At 48.1% G+C, this 20,774-nt stretch overlaps 1 protein-coding gene across 3 annotated transcripts in view; it reads right to left on the bottom strand.

Annotated features, from left to right (window-relative positions):
* Positions 1-20,774, bottom strand: part of PLXNA4 (plexin A4) — a 440,676-nt gene that overhangs the window by 358,294 nt on the left and 61,608 nt on the right. The window lies entirely within an intron of this gene.

Here is a 20,774-nt window from a genome sequence, read left to right as displayed (position 1 = left end):
CCTGGGAAGCACACTCTGTCAGGAGGGACAAGAGGTGGTCAGCCAGCTTCTCCAGGGGCTCAGATGACAGTTCTCAATGCACCAGCCTTCTGATTCCAATTCCAGGCTCCCACCATGAGGTCTCTAACCCCCATCCATTCTTTCTTGTCGGTGTACCCCAACTTGATCAGCAGTTCACTCTCCTCAGAAGGGTCAGAAGGGCTTCAGTCACGACTTGAATAAACCAGTGATTCCCAGTCTCAGGGATTAATTGCCATTGGATTAAGCCAATCATGGTGGATTCCTTCTCCTGCCAGTGATAAGTTTCAGAACCGCCACGGGATGCAAACCTGGCCAACTGGACCAAGAGGGAAGCCTTCTGGGGACTTCACATGAAGGACTTCCTTCCATGGCCACCATTCACTGTGCCATCAACTGTCAGAGGCCTCTCCTGACCTCGAGGGGAGATATCACCGTTGTGCCTACCATGGCTGAGCCCAGAGAAGAAAGTGCCTGGGGCATGATGATGTTATTGAGTCACTGAATGACCCAATCCGACAGCCACCCCACCCGAGGTCTTCTCATGTGATACGATCACTCACTTATTGTTCACAGTATTGTTGGGTTCTGTTTCCAGCACCCGAAAGCATCTCACTGACTCAGGTTACAGATGTGCTCTCGAGACAATGCTACCATGAAGGCCGTGAAGGGGGTCTGGGAGAGGAACTGCCATTCTTTCATTAACTACATCACAACAGACTCCAATACAATGTATAAGGTGGAATTTTACCTTAAATATCTATATCCTAGGAAGCCAAAGTGAGTTAGTCCTGAGAATCTGTTCCTCTCTGATACACTGGCCAAGCCAGCCCTGGGTCCATGCTAACCACACCCTAGAACATCCCGCCTTGGAGACCACTGGCTGCCATCTGCTGCATGTTGGTGTCCCTTTTTTAGCAGCAGCTAAAGGGAGTAATGGAAACACATGCAACTTTTCTATCCCCCTCTGCCTTACAAGCCCCTATTCACTCCATATATTTGTACCCTTGTCCTTAAACAAGCTATGTCTTTCCTACATATCTCTTGATGTTTATGAGAGAATAAGCTGAAATTAATAGGGAAGATACAAAGTGATGTAGAAACCCCTGAATTTTTGGATCAGAAGGCTGGGTTGTAAATCATCTCAACTTACTGCACATCAGAATCACCAGGAGAGCTTTTTAAAAAGCACAGACCCCAGGATGCCACCCCCAGAAATCCTCAAAGGATGTGGGATAGACATTAGTGTCCTTTAAAAAGCAATGATTATTCAAAACTAATTATAAAATAATTAGTAAAATGATGCTTTTTAAAAAAAGCAATAATCAGTTGCTTCCCAAGTGGTTATTCTAGTAAGCAGCCAGAGTGGATGAAAACCATGGATAGCTGAACCCTGTCTGGTGTGGAAGCAGATCCAGGGCAGAGGGAGGCCGCACAAAATCAGCACCCACTGGCCACAGAGCCAGAGCCCCCAGAGTCTGCTCTTCCAAGTCCCGGACTGGGTATCTTCCCTTTACGCTCAGTGTCAACTGAGGAGTATGTGGATCATAATTATCAACAGACAGAGAGAAGAAGGGTAGGAAGGAGGGGTTATAAACATCATGAGGAAACTTCAGGGCTGATAGGTATGTTCATTATCTTAATTATGGTGATGGTTTCACAAGTGTTTACATATGTCAAAATTCATTAAACTGTATACTTTAAATAGCTTAATAGGTAGAGTCCCTTATCAACTATACCTCAATAAAACTGTATTTTTTATCTTTTAAACTTAGTCTTTATTATATTTTTTCCATTAATGTTTAGTCCCCTTATTCCCCTCTCCCATCAGCAATCACCACACTGTTGCCAATGTCCTTGCGTCCCTTCTCCTTTTTCGCTCTGTATTTTTTATAACATAGACTAAAAAAGACAACCTATAGAACGAAATAAAATATTTGTAAAATCATGCATCTGATAGGGTCTATCTAGTATCCAGAATATATAAAGAAGTCCTACAACTCAACAATGAAATGACAGTCCAGTTTTAAAATGTGCAAATGGGCCCTGGCTGGTATAGCTCAGTGGATTGAATGCCGGCCTGCAAACCAAAGTGCTGCTGGTTTGATTCCCAGTCAGGGCACATGCCTGGGTTGCAGGCCAGTTCCCAGTGCGGGGCGCTCAAGAGGCAACCACACATTTATGTTTCTCTCCCTCTCTCTCTCCTTCCCTTCCCCTCTAAATAAATAAACAAACAAACAAACAAATAAATAAATATTTTAAGGAGCAAGAAACTAAATAAATAAATAAATAAAATGGGCAAAGGGCTTGATGAGACCTTTCTTCAAAGAAGATACACAAATGACCCATGCGCAGGAAAAGATGTCACTAAGGAAATGGAAATGAAAACCACACAGAGATACCACTTCACACCTACTAGGATGGTGGTGAATGAAAAAATAACATGGGTTGTCAAGGATGTGGAGGAAGCAGAACACACGTGTAGTGCTGGTGACGATGTAACATGGTGCAGCTGCTGTGAAAAACAGACGAGCAGTTTCTCAAAAATTTGAAAATAGGATCACCACACAATCTGGCAAGTGCGCTCCTAGGTATATGCCTAAAAGAACTGAGACAGGGATTCGAACAGACACACGGGTGCCCACGTTCATTCCAGCCAATGTGGGAATATCAAGCCAAAAAGTGGGAACCACCCAAGTGTCCATTCACGGATAAATGGACAACAAAACATGGTCCTATCCATACAGTAGAATATTACTCAGTGAGAAAGCAATGAAGTTTCAGTACGTGTCACAATATGGATGAACCTTAAAAACACATGCTAAGTGAAAGAAGCCAGACACAAAAGGATGACTATTAGATGATTCCACTCATAGGAAGCATCTAGAATAGGCAATTCCAGAGAGGTAGACAGCAGCTTAGAGGTCACCAGGACCTAGTGGGAGGGAGAATGGAGACATCCAGCTGGAGAAGATGACAAATTTCTGGAGATGCGTAGTGGTGATGGTCGCACGACAGTGGCTATAGTGAAAGCCACTGAGTTGTACACTTAAAATGATAAATGTTGTTTTATATATTTTACCACAAAAAAAATTTTAATAGACCCACTGTTGTCTGCCATCAACTTTCACAATGACCTCCGTGTCTGTAAAACATGTCACAGATTCATTAATAACAGGAAGACTGTTGTTTGAGGTGCAATGTGCTACGTACTGTACATGAATTACCTCATTTATTTTTCGTAACAACCTATACAGTAGACACTAGTATTCTTCTCATTGTACAGATGAGGGAACTGACTCGGAGAGATAAGAACCTATTCAAGGCCACAGAGCTAGTGTGTAACAAAGCAAGGGTTCTTACCTGGGATCTCACTAGAACACAAATTCTTGGGCCCCACCCAGGACCTGCAGAACCTGTGTGTAAACCCGGACTCTGGGTGACAATGAAGACACTCAGGTTTGGAAGCCACTGCACAGACCGGTACAGCGTTCAGAAAAGGGCCGGAACTCTGAAGTGCCGTGACAAGCAGCAGTGATGCTCGACCCTGCCCATGCCTCACAGAAGCCCCTGGAGACCCCACCCCAAGCTTCTGATTCAGAGGGTCTGGGGCAGGGCTCCTTTCCAGCAGGTTCCCAGGTGACAGGGATGCTGCTGGCCTGGGGACCAACCTTTGAGAGCCACTGATATACAGACTCTCATTTTTCTTAATGCCATCTCATTTTTCTCATGCGCAGAAACTCAAAATCAGAACTCACACATCCTAGAACCACAAAAGAGTATTGGCTGGACCTCTTCCCACTGCAGGGCAACCCCCGTACCCAGTGATCTAGATATTTCCACGCGCCAACTCAGCACTCACCCACCCTCTCCCTCAAAGTCAACAAATGTCTGAAAACATAAAAGATGTTGTATTCATTGCAATAAAGTGGTGTTAGAGTAATGTAGAAAAAAATAACTGGTGTTTGTGTAAAAGAAATAAGTAAGGGGACAGAAAAAGGATGGAGCGGTAATAACCAGAGTCACAAATGTGTGGACTGGGCTGGAAGGAACTGGAATATGGACCACTTTTCCCTCATCCTTGTGAAATCAGTCGCCTCTTATCAAAATGAAAGGAAATTTTCTCTCCTGCATTGTCCAGAGTAGGAAGGTGCCATTCCGTTCTCTGGGCGCACTGCATTCTCTCTCACATGTTCTGTTACAGTCACCTCCTAACGCTCTGTACACCTCCAGATTCTCCTCTCTCCAGACCACGGGTCTGCTCTGATCACGGCATTCTCCTACTCAAGAGCCTTCTGTGGCCCCCTACTGCCTCCAGAATGAAGGAGAGACTAACTGGCCTTATAGTCAAAGACCTCTGCCATCTATCTGTCCTCATGTCTGCTCAAGTAGGACTACTCTCCAGTGTCCACTTGTGTCCTTTGCTTTCCTGCTTTCACACCTTCACTAGCTTGTCCCTTTCGCCTGAGAGTCCCTTCTCTTCCCTCCTTCCTTCCTTCCCTAACTCTACACTTACAACTTTGACCTTGAACAAATTATTCATTCTCTTCAGGCTTCAGTTTCCTCAACCATCAAGTGGGGAGGACAGCAGGACCTGGCCTGCAGGTTGTGGTGAGGAACACACGTGGCACTCCGTGTAAGGAGTCACCACCATCACAAAACCCTGCCTCTCTTCCAAGCCAAAGGGATCTCTCTCCTCCCCTGAATTTGCAAAGCAATGTGTGCAAACATCAGAGCTCACCACTTCCTACTTTGCATTTGCGATATATACTTGCTCTCACGTTGCTACTAAATAAGCTCTACTGAGGTGAAGATATGCTTCTTAGCAATAATAGTTCAAAGCACAGTGTAAGTGACAATAGGGGCTGGAAAAAGAAATGATGGGTTTCATACGCTCTTAAATGGACCCCAGAGCATCGCTTGCAGTGCTCTCGGCCCCTATCAAAAATAGCCAGGAATTAGATGGGTGCAAGTCCTCCAACATGAAAAGATTTAACTTTTCCTGTGAAGCAGCCACTGAGCTTTGGAGAAGCGTCTCCAGACACTCTCTGTTCAAAGAGTTCCCCTGAATCCATAGAGGCCTCAGCCCAGTTTTCCATCCCAGAGCATGTTCCAACAATTCAAAGATTCCCTTCCGCATCAGGCGTCCCTTGTGCTTACTTAAAACAAAAAAACCTTGGCTCCACAAGAAAAGCATTTTTCCCCTCATTTAGTACTTCTGCACCTCCGTTCTCCCTTTGCTCTGACAGCCTAGGAAGCTGCAGCTGCCCGGCCCACCTCAGGGAGTTCTGACTTGGGGGAGGCTGTGGGCTGCTCCCGATCACGGGCTCCGGCCCGACCCAGCCTGCCATCAGCTCCTCTCCCCTCCTCTGTGGGTTGCCATCGCCCCCCAAAAACCCACCTCCTTGGACAAGACCCAGTCGCCCCCTCATCTTGGGACCCCAGAGCTCTGGTTTAGACCCACTGCCTGCAGAACCAGACTCCTGTGGGGTTGTTCTGAAGGACAGATTAAAGGGGTTTTGTTTGCTTGTTGGCAACTCACCAGGCAACAGAAGCAATGAGACTGAGAGGCATCCCTTTGATGGGGGGGGGGGACGACACAGAATGGCCGCTCTGTGAGGGTGTCCAGGGCTGACCCTACTCAGAGGGAAAGGTGGTAAAAAGGAAGCGCAGTTTGATGTGTGTGAGGGTGAAGAGGGGAGGGGTGCATGAGTTCACATGGAAACGAAGAACTGGTCAGCATAAACAAAGAAAGGATACACTTCTCTCTGCTTCTCGGATGGAATGGGGATCTCCAGAGAGATCTACCGGCAATTCTAGTTCTTCCCTGACCCTAATCTCGGGCTCCCTGAGTAACATGCCCCTGGGCCACCTGTCCCACTGCCTCCTCCAAGCGTTAGACTTGCTCCTTGCTGTAGGAGCCCCAGGAAAGCAGAAGCACTTCACCATCCAGGGAGAGAAGCATGGCCTGAGAGTCCTCCTATCCCGGCCCTCCATCCTCCGGGGTTCTCATACTTACACCTAGGGCAGAGGGCAGAGCCTGGCCACAGGGACATGCCCACAGACACACACTTGAGGGTGCACGTGTGTGCAGACGCGGGGGGGGGGGGGCATGCAGGGAGTGAAGGGAGAAGGACTGAGGCTCCAGGTGAGAGCAGCCAGGAGTCAGCAAATGGGACCAACGCTGGGTGGACTGGCACAGAGCGTCCTTTATTTTAGTGATCTCCAAAATAAGGAGATACGGGAAGAAAATATTAGAACTTCCATTTAAATGTATTTTTATTCCACAAGAACGAAACACAACAGTTCTACTAACATTGATACACAGAACTGGCACCCCCACAGGTTAGTATGTCAACTGGCCCATCTCCCACTGGGCACGGCAAAGGCAGAGTGGGGCTCCCATGATGCTTCAGGGCTGGCACGGTCCCTTCAAACCGTGGTTTTCCAGCAGAATGTGTGAGCTGCAGTAGCGTGTCTGTGCCAGTTAGGAGATTTATGAATTATGGCATTATTTCATTTCAACACTTGTTTTACAAATTGTGCACGTGGCTTTAAAAGATTCCTATAAGGAGGTATGGCTAGAAAGTAATATAAATAGTGCAAGCACTATAGTCGATTAAAATAAAAGGAAGAAGTATTCTTTCTGCTCTTAGCAAACTTTTCATCCTCTACTTTACAATCCACAGGACCAATGAACCAGACCAGAAATCAATCCCCTCTCAAAAAAAATCAAAATTTTTAGGAAGGCTAATATCTGGATTGATATGCCCCATCATTAATGATGACTCTCCCCATTGAGGCTGATTTTCTTTGAGAGATTGCTCAGTGGAGGCAAACACAAGCCCAAAACTCTGTGGACCATACTCCATTCCCCAACTTGGCCGAGGGCTGCCCTGGGCTGTGGAACTAGGGAGGGACCATGGTCTGGCTGGTGGGCATCAGTGGGAAAGTAAGGAGTGAGGTCACACTCATGAATGTCAAGAGCCAGTTCTCGGTAAAGACCATCTCATGTCTGAGTCCATCAGGCCGACACATTTCTCCTCTCACCTCCTTGCTTACATCCACTGCCGATTTGGGGCCCCAGAGGAAAAGGGAGGGGGTCCTTTGTATCCAAGAACTTCTGGTATCTCATTTACCTTAATATTAGGCAGCCACCCCATAGCCTGTACCCCACTGTCCTGCCAACTCATCCAAGGGAGCCAAAAGGAAAGTGTGACGCTGAGAACGAGTCCCCATGTCCCTTTATCCCCACACTTGAGCACTGTTACTTGGCCAAGATTGTGTCTGCAGGCCCTACAGTCAGGATGCGGCCTTTGTGATGGAAAAGTAAGGCATCTTCCCTTCACAGTGGGGGCTAGCTAGTGAGATCTCGCCGCATGCCTGGCAATGAGCCCTCACTTGCCCCCTACTCCCCATCTCAGTTACTCTTTGCCACAGCCCCACAAAGGAGCCTTATAAGTACCCCCTAGACAGAAGAGGAATCAGGGTCCCCAGAGGACAAGCAGTGCTCAGTGGTGGAGCCCGGGTGGAGTTCCAGGGTCAGAACCTCGACTCCCCATCTCTCTCCTGCTTCTCGCAGCAATCAGGGGCACCAAACTCCGAGAAAACCTTGCTTCTGTCTTGCGACCTTGGACAAGTCCTCTGAACCTCAGGCCCCCCGCGTGTAAAATGGGGTTCTACAAGCACATGCAGCATGGGGCGTTTGCGAAGACTGAATGAGCCCATAAGCGTCCGTTCTCCGATTGCCTCTTTGACCAGTGCAGGGCAACAGGCAGCTGTGACATTAGTGTCAGCCCTTCTCACTGCCGTTGGCCTCCTCTCACATTGCCCTCCCGAGTGAGCTCTGTCCTCCTTCCGTTCCCTATGAGAGACGAATCCTTATCATTTCACCCCAGTCCTGACTGGTGCACCAGGCCTGGGGAGAAGCTACAGATCACAGAAGGAAGGACTAACACAGTCTCTCTGCCCCTACCTTCACCTCTGCACGAGCCTCCGCCAATGGAACCCGACAGGAATGGAGCAGAAGAGAAGAGAAGGAGCCGCCTGCACGAGGCCTCCTCCAGCCCATGCAGGACCCGCACCCGGCACAGCCAACCTTCTCCTCCGAGGAAGCCTGCTCGATATAGGCTGCCCCGCAGGGACTCCTGATACCTGGAGACTAATTAGGCAGCCAGAGTGTGGGCAAGCCAGCCCGGAGGCCTGGGATCCAGGGGCCAGCCCAAGGAGCTGCCTCTCGTAGCAGCTACTCATCTGCCATCCCCCAAACGAGGAGAAGCAGCCTTCCAGAGATGGCTGACTTTGACTAGCACGAGGTCTCACATCTGATAAGTCAGGGAAGAAAGAGATGCTCAGGAGATAAGCATTTCAGAAAAAAGCAGTATTTGTTGAGAATGAACTGCTGAGTTCCCACTCTGAGTCTCAGACTCTCCTTTTGGCAAGGCTGGGGGAGCAGGGTGGGGTGGGGGGTGGGGTCTTAAGAGTTGAACTTACTCTCTGGGGCACAGGATGGCTGAAAAGATGAACCAGAAACAAGCAACCAGGGAGGAGCCGGAAGTCTGGAAGGGACAGGGAAGGTGTCACCTGAACTTGGGGGAAAGGCTGCCTCTGGCAGAGAAAGAGAGTTTTCTGGGTTACTCCAAAGGGGAGAAATGGGCCCATAAGTACAGGTCATGAGGCAGAAATGCCAATCCTCAATGTGAGAGCTCTGGTGGTTATTATTAATCCGATGAGAAGATCCGGTGGTTCTTTTTCATCCAAATATGATAAAGCCAACCTTTGGGGAAGGGTCTTAATCCTTTAAGTCCATACACTGCTCTGAATGAGATCGTTTTCAGCACCCAAAGTTTTTCTTCAAAAACATTAGGCTCCTTTTTTAAGGGCTTTAGCTGGGATTCCCTTTGGCTGGGACAAGCGTCCTGAAATGGGACTGTGGGGTGTCCCAGGATGGAGAGTCACGTGCCTCAGCCTTCTCTCCACACCATCCACAGCTTGTTCTACATGAAAAAGAGCCGGGGGGGGGGGGGGGAGGAGGTGGGCACAGACAGGAAGAGGGTCATGGAGGCCAAAGGCCGTCTGAGAGTCAGGTGTCAAATCCACAATGACAGGAACACCTCTTGTAAGAATGAGAGCTGGGCGGGGGAGGAGGGAAAGGTCCTTGTCTGAATCAAGACCTTCTTCAAGCCAGGACCTTCTGTTTTGATTTCATGGGGAACTGCGCAGGCAGTGGGGGCCGCCAGACCCACCTGCTCGGCCTGGATGCCAAGCCCTGAGATCACTTTGCCAGCAGAGAGGGAAATCCCCCAGCACAGGACTAGTTCTCTGTGGATGCAGAGCATCACTGATCCCACCCTGTCCCTGGACCCGCTTGCATTTCAGTTCCTTTTAGAAAAGACATCACACAGTCAGTCCTCTCTCGCCTTCATTAGCTCTCTCAGTGCAGCTATCCATGCAGAGAAGGAAACTTGTGCAAGGCTTGCAAACACCAGGAGTGGCAGCTTGAACCAGGCCCTCCGGGACAGCTCCTGCACCGCCGTGGGGGGAGGACGCCACCACCACCTTTCCTGCAGGAGCCAGGGCGTGTCAGCCGTCCACACAGCAGCCCCACAGAGAGGACAGGGGTCCTGGTGCTCCCACAGGGGAGGCACTCACTCGGGCCCTGTGCGCAGGTGCAACCAGCTCAGGGCTAAGGGCAGTGTCCTGAGCAGAGGCTGGTTTCAAGTCTGGGGCATCACCAGCTCCACAAGCTTAGGAGAGGGGAACTAAAATGTCCCTGTAGCGAGGGAAGAGGCTTCCCTAATTCAGACAAAGCAAGCACCAAGGTTTGACCTGAGCATTGGTGCAAAAGGGTGACAGGAACGGGTCTCACCTCCTGCAGTCCTGGCCCCAGGTCTGGCTCTGTCACTTGCACATTGAATGCACCTGAGCAAACTTCTGAATCTCCATACTTAATTTCTCTACCTATAAAATGGAGTTGAAAATAGGATCCAACCCCCATGACTATTATAAAGTGCTCAGCATCCGCCCTGGCACACAGTAAGCAATCAATAACTATGAATGGTGGTTACGACATTATTACTGGAAGGACTTCCCGGTGGGGAGGGGAGCTGGACCGAGCGAGCCTGGGCGCTGTGGCAGCGGTCCCACCCCACACTGGCCTCTGTGGGTTTCTTCTGCTTTGGTTCCAGCTGCACCATCGGAACCAGCCACTGGGAGGTACTAGTCCCTTCCTAACACCCTGGCTTAAGTGTGAAGGAAAAAAAATCCCTTCCCTTATTTCCTTTTTGCACAGGCTGACATTGTCAGAAGAAGAGAATAAAAATGCGATTGCCATAGAAAACACGAGCACCGGAGAAATCATTAAATTTCCTGAGTACACGTCACTGACTCTGTAATAACACACACCTGAGAGGACTTCCCAAGGCCCCAGCCCCTGCCCGTCTCCCTGTGCCCGCTGCGGCCCCGTCCCCCACCTTCCCCTCCGCTCACCTACTACAAGGCTCAACAACCCCACTAGTGCCAACTCAGGGCTTATTGTTCCAAGACAGAGGGACACATGGAGACTCAACAGATTGACAGTGAAGATACTACCCAAGTGAGACTCTATCCCCCGCCCCTGGGACTGTGCCCTGTCCAAGGTACACGGAACATACACAACCCCTTGATGTGCGTGCTGCGTGTGCACGGATGGGGCGGGGGCAGGGAGACTCTCCACTTGCCTTCTTAGATCTTACAAAACATTGCAAATTCTTGGAACTTGTAAATTAGGAGACTCAAGTCACTGGTTCTCAAAATGGGGAGAAGTGCCACTAGAGCTCCTAAGAACTTGTTAAAGGGGCAGATCCCCCTCCCAGACCTGCTGGACCTGAAATTCTGGAGGAGGGTCCCAGCCGCCTGCGGTTTTTCCAAGCCCTCCAGGAGATCCTGAAGCATGCTGAAGCGTGAGAACCACTGGCCTAAGTTATAATCCAGCTACCTGTGTGACTCCGAGTCTCTGTGTCCGCAAGGCGGGACTAACCACAGCTTCGTCCTCTGTATAATGGGAATAAGAATGGAACCTACTTTGTTGGCTGGCTGGTTGCAAAGGTCGAATGAGATGCTGTATATAACGTACTTAGCCAATTGCCTGCTATGCTGTGGGCACTCAAATATTCACTAATATTAACCTTCCTACCAAGCCTAAGGGATGGGTTCTAAGGCTGTCACCATTCAGTAGGTGAGGCCCCTAAGGACTCACTTTCAAAGTGACTCATTCAAGGTCACACAGCTGTCAAAGAGACATTGATAGCCCACTTCCTCAGGAAGAAGCAGAGGTGTCAACAGGTTCTTCTTCCTCTCAGATGGGCATAAGTGCTCAGTGTGGCCAGCAACCCCCACCCTGGGGTTTGGAGATGCACAGGCTTTTGGGATGACTGGGTGCTCCTGGCCTGTGGCAGCCAGGGGAGCAGGGTACTGATCCTGCACTCTGCAAGCCACTCCTGCATGCTGGAGAATCGTATGTCCAAAACGCCAATGGCTGTTCCAATGAGAAGCAGGGACTGCCCCAGAGGTTCAGAGCCTGCAGGGTAGGATGTCTTGTCAGAGGCTTCCTGGAAAGATCCATCAATCAAGGGTAGGAAAGGCTGGGAGTCTCCTAGGAGACGTTTCCTGCCTCTGTCGCAAGATCCCCTACTTGGGGTGTTGTGAGGGCCAGCTTTTATTCTAGACATTTTGTTTATGCAATTGCCTAAGTCCTGTAGCTTAACCACCCCCCGCCCCACTGCCCCACCAAACAGACAAGCTCCCCACCTCCATGACTCAGGCAAGCATTTTCCAGCGCTGTGGTCATGAGGACTCCCCCATATTCTCTCCAAACGCTCATAGAGGAAACAAAGGCTGGATCCAGAAAGTAGAAGTATGGCGTGGCCCTGTCTGAAAAAGCACTCGGTGCTACCTAGTATCTGTTACTGAGAGAGGGTGAGGGAGAAGAGAAAGTGAGTACATTGTCAGTGCCGTTCAGAAAGTAAAAACTCCCGTTGCCAATAATGCAAGCAGTGGATTTAATCGGTAGAATCAATAAAGATTTAGTTCAAAGGATGCCCAGAGGAAAGTGCCCGGGCAGAGAGCCGGAGGGGGACAAAGCGGAGCAGCGTGTGTAAGCTCACACAAATCAGCAGACTGCCTGCAGCCGCGGCAGCCTGTGGCTCTGACTAAGCTGGCCATTTCTCCTGACCTAACTCCGCTTCTCCGATGCACAGCCCCCTTGCTCTGGAGACCTCACCTGGTGCTTTCATCAGTTTCTTCTCCCCACACGACGCAGAGGCGGGCTGTGCTAAAATGTGCTTTCTCTCGCAAACCATTAAGCTGTCAAGCTGAGGTGGCGAGCAAATCCAGAGAGAGCCAGCACTAAAATGCAATTATGCTTTCTGCTCTGGACTATTCCTGCTTCAACTTCACTGGCCCCGGGTCATATTTTGTGATCTTCGGATGCTGATGGAAAAGACACGATTCGGTGTAAAAAATAACCAAGGAGACAAAGTCTTGACAGAGGTGGCGGTAACTAGCAGAGGAGGTTTGGGTGGTTTGGTTTGGTTTTCCATTTGACATGCACACAGGTGTCACATAACAGCTTCCAGTGTCAAACCCCCATCCAAATGAAAACAACCTCTCCATGAATACCTTCCCACGTCGGCGAAATGGCTGTGTTCCACACTTGAGAACCATTTTCGAGGACACTTTAAATAGAGCATTGGTCACTGCTTTCAATTTAACATGTGAGCGGGAGTCACTCAGGCAGGCAGAGATGATAAGGGGTGGGGATGGGCTCGCAGTTGCCACTGGTGCAGCTGTTCAGACATTTCACAGACCCACAGGCCCTCGAGGCCTCCCAGGGACCAGCCACGTGCAAGGCTGGTCCAGCACATAAATGGGCACTTACCAGGCAAGTGCAAAGCACGGTGGTAGGCACAGCAAGAGACACACGAAAATGAGAAGGTGCCTCCCCTAGATGAGGTAAGCTTTACATACACATTAGAGTACGAAAAAGGTTAGAAATGGCACAAGATAGGTAAACTGCTATACAAGTTCATAGGAGAGCTGGGTGGCCCCCGTTTTTCCCTTGGGTAGAAGCCCCTACTGGGTTTTATGAGGATTAAATGAGATCATGCGGGATGGATGCCAAGAACAATGCATAGAACTGAGTAAGTGTCCCATAGTGGTAGGGTCATCATGGAAATAGTGTTGATATTGTTGACATTAGACTGCTATTGATCATTTTAATTACAAATCTGGTTGAATGTAAGAACAGGAGGATTATCAGATGAAGCTTGTTAAGCAAAGGTGCTGTTTGCACAGATGATAACAAAGGTGTGGGGGATGGGATGCACGGGGGGGGGGCAGCTACAAGAAAGTTGGGGGCTTACTTGGGAAATAAACAGTACAAGGCACCTTTAAATTTCTGCATTAGTATTATGACATGCCTGGATTTAGATTTATTTTTATTTACCCTTCTAGGAGTTTGTAGGCCTCCTTGAATCCGTGAATTGAAATTTTTCCTCAGTGGTAGAAAACTGGTAGTCACTACTTCTTTAAATAATACTTCTTCCCCATTCTCTCTTTCTTTGTATAAATCCAATTAAATACATAAGACCTTCTCACTCTACCCTTTACGTCTCTTAACCCCTTTTCTGTATTTTTTATCCTTCATTTCAGGTAATTTTGCCTTGCCCCCCACTTCACTAATTATCTCTTCAGCTGTGTCTAAATCCTTTTTATAACACTTCCATTGAATTCTTAATTTCAGTTGCTGTATTTTCAGTTTGAGAATTTCTCTTTGGTTCTTGTTCCAAATTTACTGTATCATTTTCATAGTTTCTCATTTGCTGCCTGGTTGTGTGATCTTGTCTTATTTCTACCTGAAAGCAGTAATCATAGTCATTTGAAGCCAGTCCCTGATCACTGCGGTGTCCAGAAAACCTGCAAGAATCCTTCCTGCTGATTCTTGTTCCTGTTGACTTGTTTCCTCTGTGCCAACTTATCTTTGATTGTGTGCTAGACAATGTATTCAAATATTTGGTAGTAAAGATTATTTGATGACTGGGGTAATGTTATCTTCCACCAGACAGCATTCTAATGCCTCTGCCAGGAAACTTCCTTGCAATCCATACAACATTAATCCCATTTCAGGAATGGGGATTTCTCGCAACTACTCAAACGGTTCAAAGCTGGACTTTAGAACTGGGAAGGGAAGGCTGGTTTACTTAGAGTCTCAAGCCGAAATGCACCCACATTGATAGGTCCTGCACTTCACCTTTTGTCCCCTAACCCACTGTGACTGTGGAATGCATTCTTAGGCCTTCCACAGCCTCAGTAGAAACCAGGAAAAAGCCTTGCCCCTCTGGTATGTTACCTTTTGACTTCCATTCTCTTCCACAATTTGGTCTTGTAATTATTTACCACCTCGCTGGCTTTTATGTGTCTTGAAGCACATTTTTTAAAATATCTTTCCCACTTTTTGAATTTTCCTCAGTGGGTGGGTCAGGCTGAATTACGGATCTTTCACTGCCCCAAATCCCACCCACAGTACAGGCATGCCTCAGAGTCACTGGGTTCCAGACCACCCCAACAAAGAGAATGTCACAATAAAGTGAGCCACACAAACACTGTTGTTTCCCAGTGCATATGAAAGTTATGTTTATACCATGTTGTAGTCTACTAACTGTGCAAAGCATTACATCTTTTAAAAATGTACATACTTTAATTGAAAAATGCTTTATTGCTGAAAAATGCTAACCATCATCTGAGCCTTTGGTGAGCCGTAATTTTCGAGCTGGTGGATGGTTTTGCCTCCGAGTTGATGAAAACACATTACCTGCAAAATGCGGTGAAGCGAAGCATAATACTACAGGTGTGCCTGCACCTGATTTGACTAGAAGGTTGGGTTACAGTTAGGGAGGAAGTAAAAGATAAAGCCAGAGTACTGGTTCATTCTAAAACATGGATAACCTTGAGAACCTAGGGTAAAGAGGACCTATATTCAATAATTTGTGGGGAGCCACTGGAGACTCTTGAGGAAAAGAGTGGCAACCTGAGAGCTTCAGGTGAGGAAGCTGAACTGGGTACTTAAGTGCTGAACAGGTTCGAGAACGATGAGACCCACCTTGGAAGGAGAGTTCACAGGCTTTATCAGACTTAGAAAGAAGGGGCAAACATATCTAAACTAGGGTTGTGGTGCTGAGACTAGGAAGAGGGGACGGTGGTATCTCTTTAAGCCAGAAAATCCCCAGAGGCAAGACAATGTCATAGGAGAGTAAAGAATCTGGGCCCTGGCTGATGTGGCTCAGTGGACTGAATGTCGGCCTGTGAACCAGTCACAGGTTTGATTCCCAGTCAGGGCACATGCCTGGATTGCAGTGCCCAGTAGGGGGCACTCGAGAGGCAACCACACATTGATGTTTCTCTCCCTGTCTTTCTTCCTCCCATCCCCTCTCTCCAAAAAATAATAAATAAGATCTTTAAAAAAAAAGGAACCTGCCACTGGAATACATCCAGCATATAACCAGGCAGGTGGGACAACCTCTTAGGGAGAGGGATGTCACCCCATTCTGTGTTATCAGAGATTCTTTAAGTCACGTTGGCCAACAGTACAATTCCAGTTGGGGGCAAGGAAAAAGTGCAAGCCCCTTGTTAATAAGCAGAGATCCTGCAGCATCAGGACACAAGCCAGGAGGTTGCACAGAAAATAAACACACACGGAAATAGGCTGAAGTGTGCAGAGAGAGAGAGGTGTGCACCCCATCACTGTGCAACAGGTGAGCCCTGGGGACTCCTAGGACTGCCACCGTTGGATCTGCTGAGGGACAGAAGGTGCCCACTAGGGCTAACTTCCCAGGTTTCTAGGGAGAGACTGAATCTGATGGCAATGCAAAGCTTTAAACTAGAATCATGTCTTTCCTGGCCTGGATGTCTGCTGTGTACCATAGATATTTTTCCCTATCCTCCCTTCCATTTGTATGAATGAGTGTCAAAAGGTAGCTGCCCGTGAGGAAATAACTTCTGCTTTCACTGCAGGGATCTGGGAGGTGAAATAAAATAAAAGTAAAATGTTACTTGAGGAAGGGCCATATAATTTCATAAATAAATTACCGAGCGTAGCATCGATCTGAGCTGCTCTTGTGCTACAGATGGAAGGGAGGAGCAAGCCACCCCGGGCAGAGCTCGCCACACACACAGGCTTGGTTTGCTCCTGCCTTTTTTAAATTAATTGTCTGCACCAAATCAATATTACCTGCAGAAAGCAAATGTCCTTTCCCCTTCCTACCTAATCCCAGGACCCCTGCACCTCTCCAGACCTGGAATTCAAGAATATGATGACCCCTCTCCCACTGTTCTCTGGGCTCATATTATCTGTCCCCAAAACGTTCCTACTAATTCTCCCAAAAGGACCCCACCTCCTGCCATCACTTCTCGGGCTCCTGCGGGCCAGCTGATCTAACCCAATGAAAGACAACATGTAGGTGTGAGTAGAGGATTTAAAAAGGAGTTCATCATCACCAAGTCATTATTATATGAAATGTTAAAGGGACTTATCTAAGAAAAAGGTAAAAAAGATGAACAGTGAAAGGACAGCAAACTCACAGTTATTAACAACCACACCAAAAACAAAAGCAAACTAAGAGGACAGCTAGATCAGGAGTGAACCACAGAAATGAAGATCACATGAAGGGTTAGCAACACGGGAGTGGGAGAAGGAGAAGGGGGGAGAAGGTACAGAAAATAAGTAGCATAGATGGTAGGTGGAAAATAGATAGGGGGAGGGTAAGAATAGTAGGGGAAATATAGAATCTAAAGAACCTGAGACACGTGGTCATAAACTAAAGGGGGGATGGTGGAGGAGGGGTGTGCAGGGTGGAGGGGAATGAAGGGGGGAAATAGAACTATAATGGCATAATCAATAAAATAAAATAAAAAAACCTATACAGGCAGAGCAAGACTTGTGCCAAAGTGTCCCAAGGCGAGACGTTATGCTCCCTGAGGGTGGGGCTGCATTTGCTGATTCACCACTGAACCCCAGTCCCTGGCACCGGTCCTGGCTTATAGGAAACCCTCAGTAAACACTGGAATTGTTCAATTCCGTTGAGGAAAGCAAGAAAAAGAAAGCAGGCATCGCTTCCCTTCGAGTAATTCCTAAACCTTTGGCCACCTGAGCACCAGGGCAAAGGACTGACCTAAAGTTTTTCTAGCTCTTTCATGACATAGTCCAAAGGAGGGTCACCTGTTGGTGTGTTTTTACTTTCTCCTGCATTTATTTCATAAAAAATAAAAACAGCAGTTGGATTTCCAGTCTCCTGAGAAACGAAGGGCTGTGTGAATTTCCTGTGGTGTTTTGTTTTGTTTTCCAGGAAAAAAAAGGGAAGATGAGAACAGAGGTTTTAAGAGGTAGAGTAGGGTATAGGAGGCTGAGCAAAGTCGGGACTTGATGGAGCAGGGAAAGGTTTGGCCGACTGGCTCACACCATCCACCACAAAGCTACTCAGCCCCTGTGGGTCTGGATCGTGCAGTATGTTCCTGCTGACTGAAGGCATTCCTTTGCATATTCAGAGCTAAGGTTGGGATATGGGAAGGAGACTCTTAATAACCCACCAACCCTGGAAACGACATCTCGCTGAGTGACCGATCATCTCTGATAAACCCAGTCATCCCTGGGTGGTCCAACAGTGGCTTTGCCAACTCTCCCAGACAGACAGGGTACTCCAGAGGGTGCACCTGCCTGCGCCAGCCTATACCCAGTTTCCCTCTGTAAGGTCCCAGCCACCATCAAAGGACCTGGGGTGCTCTGTTCTAGCTACAACTTAAAGAACAACACTTGACTGCACCCAAAGCTAATCTTCAGAATAAAAAACAATGGGGACACTACAGAGAAAATATTTGAAAGTGCAAGACATCGGAATTCTCTCATCTTCACCCATCTCCTCCTGATGGACTTGAGGATTTCCTCCGGAAGTCCCTAGCCAACAGAGGAAGCAGCGAATCTGCCTTTTGTTCAGTCCTCCATTGCTGGCTCTGGCCCATGCTGAGCTACACTCCAGCATTCAGCACTCCAACTCTTCTAAGTCACGCTCCAGCCTTCCAGGCCACTGGCCCTGGAGCTGGGCTCTGGTTTTGATCAGTGAGTGGGGAATGGGTGACCGTTCTGCTTCTCCTAGAAGTCTCAGGGAGGTAAGTTTTGTTCACTAAGCACTGCCACAAAGAAGGCAGCAGCCTCAAGCCCACGCCTACGGGTGCAAGAGCAGAACCCAGCTGTGTGTCCTGTTTTCTGTCCCTGCTTGAGACCCCTGGGCTCCAGAGAAGGAAAAAGAAGGGAACCCCTGCATCTGCTTCTCACCCTGAATTGACAGTGAATCTTGAGGCCACTCCTCAGTGGGATCTGCCTGGGCTTCTTCGTGGAGGTCACATTCACCCTTCTTGGAAATTGCACCTTGAGCTTCAGGCTGATAGCTATCAAAGTGTGGTTTACTGCCACCAAATCCCACCCTTGGGATCAGAACCTTTGAGGACGCAGGGGACCAGAAATCTAGTCCTCTGGTACATCTTTAGATGATTCTTATAGCACAGCAGGGCTGCTGAACTCAAGGGACAACCCCGGGTCCCAGGTAAGTGAGGCAAATGACGCAGATGAACAAAGGGGGCTGCAGAGAGCGCCTGCAGCTTTGCAAACTGGAGAGCTGTGCCCCTCGGAAGCAGCCTCGAGCTGCCCCCAGTTGTTGCCCCGTGGGAATGCGGGCTCACTGTTCTCAGATATGCCTGTATTTCCACCGACGTGCCAAAACCACATTTGCAGTGAAGTCTCTTGATCTTTAAAGGTTGGCCACAGCAAAACATTCCATGCTCCCAAATGAAACACAAATGTGATGTGGTTCACGGGTTTCTAGTTAATAGCCTCGTCTGAGAACCTCTGGTTTAGGACAGATTTGAGAATCACTAAACTTTAGGATGTTCCTCAGCCATGCCTGCAGACATCCTCTTCTTTCCTATTTTTGGATAGCGGTGGCCAATGCTTGGGTGCTAAGGAGCCAGTGTCCTCCTGGTCTGCTAGCAGGTAGCTAGCTCTCTGGATTCCTCCCAAGAAGGAGAAAGACTCCTGTTTTCAAGAGTCTTCAAGATGACCCAGTCTCACTCTCCCATTGACAGGCCAGGGACAGACCCCCCCAGCTCCTATCACAAGGGAACACACACACCCTCCTGGTTCAGAGCGTTCACCGCTGAGGATGGGGGACAGGTGCCTCTCTGACATCCAGCTGCTACATGCAAGTCCTTAAAGATTCTCAGAAATCCATAGATAGGAGACTCTTGGGGCCCTCCCCTGAGTCCCCAAAACCTACAGGAGGAACAAAACTGACATGACTGCAAAATAGGATCACTCACAGCATCAAAAACCTGCCCTTGAGAAGCAGAAAGAAAACCAGGAAAAAGTAACCCTATTTCCTGGAGCCTGTTCTCCCTGCAGCAACTCTTGGAGACACGGGCAAAAGCCTCCAGAAGCGGTTTCCTGGAGGCAGAGGTGGTCAGCACAGAGCAATGGCTCCTGCTGTGGCAGGAGTCCCCAAGGACGGTGACCCATGTGTGACCATTTTCCACACCAGCAGAAGAATGAAAAGGAGACAAGGAAGGGTCAGGGAGGGACACCCACAACCACACACGGTCTCATGGTTTTCTTCCTACTCCCCTCAGACCTCCCCAGGGTTGCAGCTGGGATAGTCCTTACAAGAAGGTTTGAAGACAAGAATGAAAAAGGGAAAAGAGAAGAAAAACCACACCTGCACGGATTTGCTTGAGGAGGTCTTCATCATTTATTCCCCTCAGCTGGCCCTAGTGGGTTCAACACAACGACACGGCTGGGTTGTAGGAACAGAAAGAGAAAGAAATCCAATGCATAGGTCAAATTTAAATGGTTCAATGGCTTTAAGTAGAATTCCAGTGGAATCCATTTGTAAGAATATCTCCAGAATATAGTATCATGATGGTCCAGAAGGGCCACCGTTTACTGAGGACCAGATATTCCTTTAGATTCAGGAACAGAAAGGAATAATTGCTGATAACCTTTGAATACTGAGGGTTTCCTTTTCATGTTTCAATTACAGTTGACTTTCAATAATACTGGGTTATTTTTAAAGACACACTGGAGACCTGAATGGAAAGAAGACAGCATTAATGGAAGTACTGAGACACACTCCCCACGTGTACTGAAACTCCAGTAACGGTGACCCGGCTTTGCTTGGGCTTCCTAAATGGACTGATTACCAGATTCATCTCGAAACCCACTCCAGAAAGTTCTCCGTCCCCACCCCCACTCCCAACACTCTTGGAGATTCTGATTCAGTCAGCCCTGGATGATGCTAGGGAATCTATAATTTTTCCAAACCTCTTTAAGTGGAATCCTAGGATAAGCAGGGCTTGGGAACCCTGGGTTCTACCCATGAGATTCACAAAATGAAAATATGCAAGTCAAATGCCAAACTTTTGGCCCATCTGGTTTCACTATTTAAGGAAAGGGAGCCCCGAAGTATGCCAATTTGTTACGAGTGGTCTGAAAAAAAAAACACTTATTTTTCAAATACTTCCTTTCTGGAAACAGTAAACTGAATAACAGCAGCCTAGCTCCACAGTGACATTTTCCCCAATTTCAGAAATAATTTAAAGCTTAAATCCTTTCCAAAAGGAGGACATAGGTCTTCACCAGTGCTTGCTCTGAGCCAGGCACTGGGACTGAGATGTATACA

Source organism: Artibeus jamaicensis, unplaced genomic scaffold, assembly GCF_021234435.1.
Source record: "Artibeus jamaicensis isolate MK-2021 breed Jamaican fruit bat unplaced genomic scaffold, CSHL_Jam_final scaffold_3307, whole genome shotgun sequence".
Taxonomy (NCBI): Eukaryota; Metazoa; Chordata; class Mammalia; order Chiroptera; family Phyllostomidae; genus Artibeus; species Artibeus jamaicensis.
This window is presented reverse-complemented; position numbering and strand designations above follow the sequence as displayed.